Source organism: Panthera leo, chromosome F2 (genome assembly GCF_018350215.1).
Source record: "Panthera leo isolate Ple1 chromosome F2, P.leo_Ple1_pat1.1, whole genome shotgun sequence".
NCBI classification, from domain to species: domain Eukaryota; kingdom Metazoa; phylum Chordata; class Mammalia; order Carnivora; family Felidae; genus Panthera; species Panthera leo.
In genome coordinates this window covers 26,000,755-26,008,568 of record NC_056695.1, presented here as the reverse complement: position 1 = coordinate 26,008,568, position 7,814 = coordinate 26,000,755, and the positions used below count along the sequence as shown (strand labels likewise).

Below are 7,814 nucleotides of genomic sequence, written 5' to 3'. Positions count from 1 at the left end.
AGTTCAAGTAAATACCACTTCTAAATATAAAGCTTAAACAGGGAGTCCTTTTAGTTTTCCTTGGAAAAACATAGACTGTGTCAATCATTTTTAGAAAATTATAAATCATTTTGCCATGTTTTTTGTTTATATTTCTAGTCTTTAAAATGTAATTGACTAATCTCTCTGGCTTACACATAATCTAAGATTGTTTACTTGATAATGATTTTAAGTTGTCACATAGTAGCATTTAAAAAACTTACCATAATTTGTTTTATAAAGGTATATATAACCATTGAATATTTGGCTTCAAAAAGAGATTTACCAGACTAGTGAAAAACATTCCACACATATATTTATCTCATGTACAATATGAAGATAGTATATTCTAACATGTACATGTATTTTCTCCTTCTTTATCTATTATATAAAATGCATTATTGAACTACTGACACTTAAGTACTTAAAAGAAAAACAATTGTATAATTATCTGTATTTCATGATTCCCAAGAATATGATCTCATAACAAATGTAACAGCAAGTGTAATAAAGTGAGTACATTCTTACTTTAAAAAAAAATGTCATTCTTTGCAGGCTAAGCCTACCATAATTATCTTTATAAAGCTAATTACAGGTCAGGTATTCCAGCAAACATTCTTATTCTCTGAGCAATGATTTCAATGATTTCAAAATAGTTTTAATGAATAAAGTTATATGCATAAATTTTAAAATCACTACCAAGTACCTCTTATTATACAATACTCCTAGAGTCTACAAAATACAAGTCTCTTTTTATACCGCTTTGTAAATACTTTAAGTCACTTTATATTATAAACCACATAGGACTAACATACTAGAGAACATAAGTGGAATGCCAAGTTTTCTTCTGGATGAAATATTGGCAAATTTATGTTTGATCCTTAAGATTAGTTGGTTATTTTATTTCTATTATGAAGAGCCCTTTGTTTGTGTGTGTGTGTGTGCGTGCGTGCGTGTGTGTGTGTGTGTGTGTGTATGTGTGTGTTTGGCCTGAAAGTTAATTTGACTGCTGTCCATAAGTGAAGTGAGCAATTCAGTAATTAACTTTTGTGTTTTAAATGTATGAACTTTAATTAGATTTCATTATAAACAAACAAACGTCAACCATAATTATAAGCTCCTTGGTTTACCCACATATTATCCCTTTTCAAACAAACTTGATGTCAGACAAATTAAAATCAAGCAGCCAGCAATTTTGAGTTGAATTTTACATGATCTGCTGGTAACCTGATTACTTTAACTTCAATATCATTACAGGAAAAGTATTTCAGGAAAAATAATGACAAGAATTCCAACAGGAGACAAGCTTAATTGTATTGATTCAAAAGATGCATGTTCATAGGAACCATGTTGAAGGAATAATGTTATCTCAAATCTACAGTTTCTATTAAAATGAAATTGTCCAGCATGAAAGAGGCAATTAAGATTAGTGTCTGCAGAACTAGAGATACTAAACTAACTAAATAATTATCTGGGCCCAATTATCTTATACTTTAGGTAGCAAAATACCAGTGTGGGGCAACTATAAGGCATGAGGTTTGCAGGTTTATTTACTGACTGGTGTATCTATTAGGACCAAGAACAAGTGGAGCTGTCAGGACATAATGAAGGTAAATGATTAGTTAGCACCAAGCCTGAACTCTTCTTCAATGCAATAAGAGTTAATTAAAGTTTACCACCAAACATCAACCAAAGCAGGATGTTGATCAGGTTTCAGCATTAAGTGCAAACAGACAATAGTTGGCAGCAATTAGTGCAGCTATCAAATGACATGCAATGATAATTATACATTTAAAACAGCTAAAGAGCTGAGGGAAAAACTAATCAGCTTCTTTGACGACAAATACTCAAAGGGCAGGAAACAGGTATCAGATTATTTCACTTTAACACTGTAAATCAATCGAATTAAACAAGAAAAGGTTGTATGGGTGCATTATCTGAAAGAGAACAGTTCACTGGATTCAAAATGAAATAAATCTGCTAGTATTGGTCTATCAAAGATAAGAACTTTTGTAGCCAAAGAAAATAAGTTACTTTTCAATTAAAGTTTCGGAATGAAGTCTGTGTAAAGGAAGTTTAGCTTCTTAGTCTTGGGTAAATTCAACAAGGCAACAAGTATTTCACCATAATTACTGTTACTTAAATGAGGCATTAACTTCGACTTTAAAATACTATTCAAAAGTACATTGTGCCTGAATCTTATCTTTGTGTACCCAAATATTATCTCCCCCAAAAGCTTTCAGACGTTAAGATCAATTTTTTTTTAGTGCAGCCAAATATAAAACGAAAGTCATATATACATATTTAGTGTATGTTATTGCAAGTCTTTCCTTGATGTCCTCCAAATCCAGGGCTTCAATCTTGCTGAAATCAATGAACCTGAATGAAACACATCCCTTAAAATAACGGTTATGTCACCTCACTCTTTTCCATAGTTCCGGGCCTGCATCCTAGAGCATAAGTCTAGAAATACACCCGTACTCATGACCCCACCTCTCCAGCTTCCCAACTAATTCTGTTATGCTAAGGATTTGTACACAGTGCTGGCTAATCCCAATATTTCCCTGGAGCTAAATCTAAGCCATGGCTGACTCCCAGCACAAAAATGTCTCTCTCCAAAAGCCCTTTAGCCCCCTTCAGCACTCATACACTCATTGGTCCTGACATTTTCACTTCAGCCATGACAAATGAGCTGATGACTCTGATGTGATTGCATGGGAGGATGGCTTTATCTAAAGATATATCATTAACTCTCATCACCATCTCCTAATATGGCTCTTCTGGGTTAATGTGTTGTGAAAATTTGAGGAAATTTTTGTGTAAATATATGCGCTTTAAGTAGTAAGAGACCAACTTCATCAAAAGGAGAAAAGAGTAGCCAAAGTGGACACGATCAGGGGAGGGGGAAAAAAAAGACTAGCATTAACTAAATGTCGCTCTGGGGATTTAAGTAACTCTACTCAACCTCTGCCCCAGTGCAAACCAGCCAGCTGACCGTCTCTTAAAGGTCCCTTCTCTTCAACATGGGTGGCTGGAGCACAGCGTCACTTGTAAGTTGGCACAAATAAAGCTTCTCAGATAAATAAACATGGCTAATCAATCTGCAAGCCCAGGTCTTTATTTTTCTCCCAGTGTAGTACGTGTTTTATTCTTGAACCCTTAATTTCCCATGTTATGAAATCTCTCTAAATTCATTTTAATGGGGAAAGGGATTGTCAAAGCCCATTTCACTCCAAGATCATTGTATTCTTCAATTAGAAGGAAGCAGTATTTTTCCAACTACTATTAAATGTGAAACTTGTCAAGTTGCAAAGGAGAGGGGAAAAGGAAGCCTTTCCATTTAGCATAAATATCACAACCTTTAGGTTAAGTTAGAACCCAAGTTCCAGTTATGTAGTTCTTGTTATGTATACTATGGAGTTTACAGAGTAGATACTTGTTATAACCTCTTCTCTCATTTCATCTGAGAACACACAGCCAATCAGAGTCAACTGTAGCATAACAGACCTCAGGAAAGGAGGTCAGGCTTTGAGGTAAAGTGCTATTCACTCTTGGACCATGCAAGGAGCTCTTTATTCCTGTTCTTATTGGCATCAGTCCCCCTTACTAGAGCAAGAACAAAGCCAAGTGCTCGTGTGAGGTTTATGAATAAATCAGAGGTGAGCCACTGTAAGTGCTGCCCATGATTTCCTTGTTGACAGTGAGCACTTAAACAGGCTTCTATGACCAGGGACTTCTGGCAAACCATAATGATTCCTAATCTGCACCCTGCTTCATTTCAAGAACTAAATGACCCACCCCATTTTTCCTGCAAGTTTTCACCTTTCAAGCAATTCTTGTCCTATCTCAAGCAGCTTAACTTTAAAATCCCACAGCAGTCAGCTTGTGCTGTGGTCATCACAGAAATTGTACCAGCTGAAAAGTCTTCCTTTGCTTGGAAAAATTCCACAAATGAAAATATCTCCAACATAACAGAAATTATTCTCACATTAATATTATAGACTCTTTACATATGGCAGCAGCTAATTCCACTAAGGTGAAAAATACGAAATGATCTGCAGAAGGGCACATACACATTAGATCTGATCAGCGAGGTTCTGTAACTATGTGATGTTTCCCAGGAATTTCTCTGAGCTTCAGTTTCCTTATGGGTTAAACAAGATGATTATGCTACATCCCTTCTGACCGCAACAATCTATGGCTCTGCTAGAAAAACCCATTCAGATTGCACTGAAGATAGTGTTCCCTATGGAGTTTTCCAAGACAAACCCAGATGTTTTTAAGGTTGTTTATTTCTTTTCAAGAAGATCTCAAGAAGAGAGGCAGATTCCAGTAGAATAGTAAACTGAAGCTTTCTGTGTACATTTTTAATGAACTATTATTCATTTTTTCATTCATTCAACAGACATTTTATTAAGCACCAAGGATTTGCCAATAATGTCCACCACAATACAGTGATTAAACAGGTATGGTTGCTGCCCTCATGGAGGCTGAAATTTATTTGGAGGAAACACTTAAATAAGCATCATAAAAAATGCTGAGATGCTAACTGTTTTTCTTTCAGTGAAATGTATCATTTCCTTATCTGTACTCAATAAAGGCTTAGCTTTATATTAATGTATTTCTTATCAAGTCCAGGGCCAGTTATAAATGACCAGAATACAGGCAAGGCACACATTTTGTTTTTAAGAAAAATTTTAACAAAGATTTTGAGCCACACACATTACGCAAAAAGCAAACTCAAAGCTGAAAACTTATGATCCAAGTACACTTACATTTCCCATAACAATACAAATCATAATTTTAAATGTATCTTATATGTATCACAATGGGAAATTATTATGAATTTTAAAAAGAAAGTCCATAATATAAATAGATTTTTGTTTTTAGATAGTCCAAAAATTGTATTATAAATTTATTAACACTTGTCATGAATCTTACCATCTTTGAACCTGGGTACTCCTCTAATGAATAATGCATTATTACAAAAAGATAAAGGATTGTGATGTCCTCCAACAACAGATAAGCCTGCAGTCTCATAAGTTGGCTATAAAATCCCTCAAGAAAATTTAAAGGTTTAAGGTTTGTACAGTATTACTGGAGTATTAGTAATTGGATCTCTTCTCTAAGTGGGTATGAATCTTGATCAACAGGGTGCCAATGTCATAGTATCTATACTCCTTTCGTTGTGTATCAAAATATCAAAATACCAAAAACATGGAAAGGTATTTCTATGGCATCTAATCCAGTTTTTGGAAATCCTCTAATTCAAAGGCTTTCAAACAGGCTGGGTCAACAAGACTGAAATAAACACTGTGGTATCGTCTATTATTGCATATAATGGACAGTCTGGGATCTTGAGTTCATGTCGATAGACTAAGGTCTGAATTATTTAAAAACGATTCCTGTTCTAATTTGCTTCTTAGAAAAAGACCCAGAAATGCATTCAACGTCTAAAAGCCCTCCAAAGCAAAACAACCCATGATGATGGAGTGGTAGAGGTGGAGGACGGTCCTCCTAGATGTCATCTAGGTGTGTGTCAATAAGAATATACCTTTTATGCATACCCATTTCCCAGTTTCTACTTGCATCTGTTGTAAGAGAGAGGGCATCTGTACTCACAAGACCTATGTAGACTTGCTTTATCAAATCCTGTTCAGTTGAGTATTACATTAAAACCAGCTATTGAAAATAAAGAAAAAGGGAACATAGGGTATCGGGCCCTGTCACATTTACTTATTTTGATGTTCACAACACTTTAATGTTACGTAATCTCTACAACAACTCTGAGATACAAATGAGGACACTGAGGCTTAGAAAGGTTGAATCATTTGGATAAGATGATCCATTATAAGAATTTAATTCAGGTGTCTCGTAGCTCTAGCACAATTCCTCATGGTCATTGAGTGGTCAAAAACGGAGGAGATTTTCAAACATCTGAAGCCTAAGTCAAAATAAACTCATTTAAAAAGGAATCCAAAGTAAACAGAATCAAAAGAATGTCTGTTTTTTACTGTCATTCTCTCTGCACTATGCTGTCTTTAAAATATCACAGCACTGTCTTCATTTACTTTCCCTACACAGAACAGAAATCTTATTCTTCAAAACACCATGTTCATGATTATTAAGCATACATTTTAAGTCACTGAGGTCATCAGTACTCTTATGAATCATAAACTCATCTGGACCATTCAAGTCTGACCTCCTAATTAACCCAAAAATATGTTTACAGTCACAGTGATAAGATGCCATCCAGAGTGTACTTGTACTTGTATTTGTCTGCACCGCACATTTTCCTTTTCTTCTCTATCTCCAAGACCCATTCAGTCACATAACAAACCCTTTTCCAAGCAGTCAATATAGCTGTGTGACCATTGGTCCTAGAGTTGGGATATCTGAATTCTTGTCCTGACATTTTCCTACCTTGCTTGGTAATTCAATGATCATTTCTCCTGAATTCAATATCCCATATTTTAAAATGAGCTGGCTGAACTGAATAACTCTAGGGTATTCTCAGGCTTTAGCATCTTGATGGTTTCCAGTTGCCTTACAAACCTACCTGTTATTTTCTGTTGTGGTCATGTTGGCCAGCTCTTAGAAAATGAAAGGAATTTAGTCTACAGAGAGAAAATTTCACAGGCTACCCTTAGGAATACATCTACATCTAAAAAGGAAAGAGAGACAGTGACATGGAAAGAGGGTGGCTGGGTGTGTACGTGTCTTTATACACACTCCTAGTTTGTATATACTAAACCAAAGATATGATTCGTTCTCAATTGAGCAGCAGGCTCATAAAATTTTAAGTATTACTTGCACTATTCCTAACTGTATGGAAAAAAGTACTAAGAACTGTATTTTAGAGAATCCGCATTAAGAAAGCCTTTCAGGTTTAATGAAGGTACTTTGGGAAAAGATTGGGCTTCTTCAATTTACTCTTTCAAGCATGCGAATTTTAAGATTCTCCATAAACTTCCTTCTTACAAAGTTTTGTTGTATTTTGTTTTGTTTTGTTTTGTTTTGTTCTTAACAGTACAACCAGGTGGCACACACCAGCTCACATGTTTTTGTATTTTAACCATTGTTAAAGCTATGGATTTCCTTTCTTCTTTACAGTGAAGGAAAAGAATTTTATGGACAGTTATAAAATGCATATTTTAACCGAAAAGTCAATTTTCCCTGGTTAAAATGATTTAGGACTGAGTAAATACTTGCAGAATGCTTTCTGTTTTTATAGCTAGAACACAATAGAACCTATAAACTCTGTCGTCAGAGGTATGTGTTATATAGCGCGTACCATTCAGAAATTATCAACTGTGCGCTGTTGTCTCCCCAGGACAAGCAAACATGAGGAATGATCAGTCACCTAAATACATGATGCTGGTGTGTGAACTCCTGACCTGAATGACTAAAACACCTACTCGGGACTTGTCTTGGACCATCAGGGCATTATGACATATTAACCAAGTCAAGCCGCCCAATTCTTAAATGTTGTTTGTTTATTTTTTCAATCTCCAGAATGTTAACGTGGCTAATTATATCAGAGATAAGTTGCTTGCCAAATAGGACTTCAGTGTCAGCCGTTTTTAAGTTGTGTGCATACATTCAAAAATAGCTCAAAATGGCAAATATTTTATTTCACTCACAAACCTTTAAGAGAGTAGGGGAGTGGAGAGCAGCCATTCCTGGACTGAGGATTGTATGTCAAACGTGAAACCATATCAAACTTTCAAGGCAACTTGTGAACCTCTGAAACTAGGGAATTAACAGAACATCAAATCCAGCAAGATCACAGGGGC

The 7,814-nt window shown here is 35.4% G+C and overlaps 1 long non-coding RNA gene across 1 annotated transcript in view; it reads left to right on the top strand.

Annotated features, from left to right (window-relative positions):
- LOC122211064 overlaps positions 1 to 7,583 on the top strand; it is a 24,338-nt gene extending 16,755 nt beyond the window's left edge. Inside the window, exon 3 of the long non-coding RNA XR_006198459.1 lies at positions 7,352 to 7,583. This is a non-coding gene — a long non-coding RNA (uncharacterized LOC122211064). The remainder of the gene's footprint in view (positions 1 to 7,351) is intronic.
- The last annotated feature ends 231 nt before the right edge of the window (positions 7,584 to 7,814 follow it).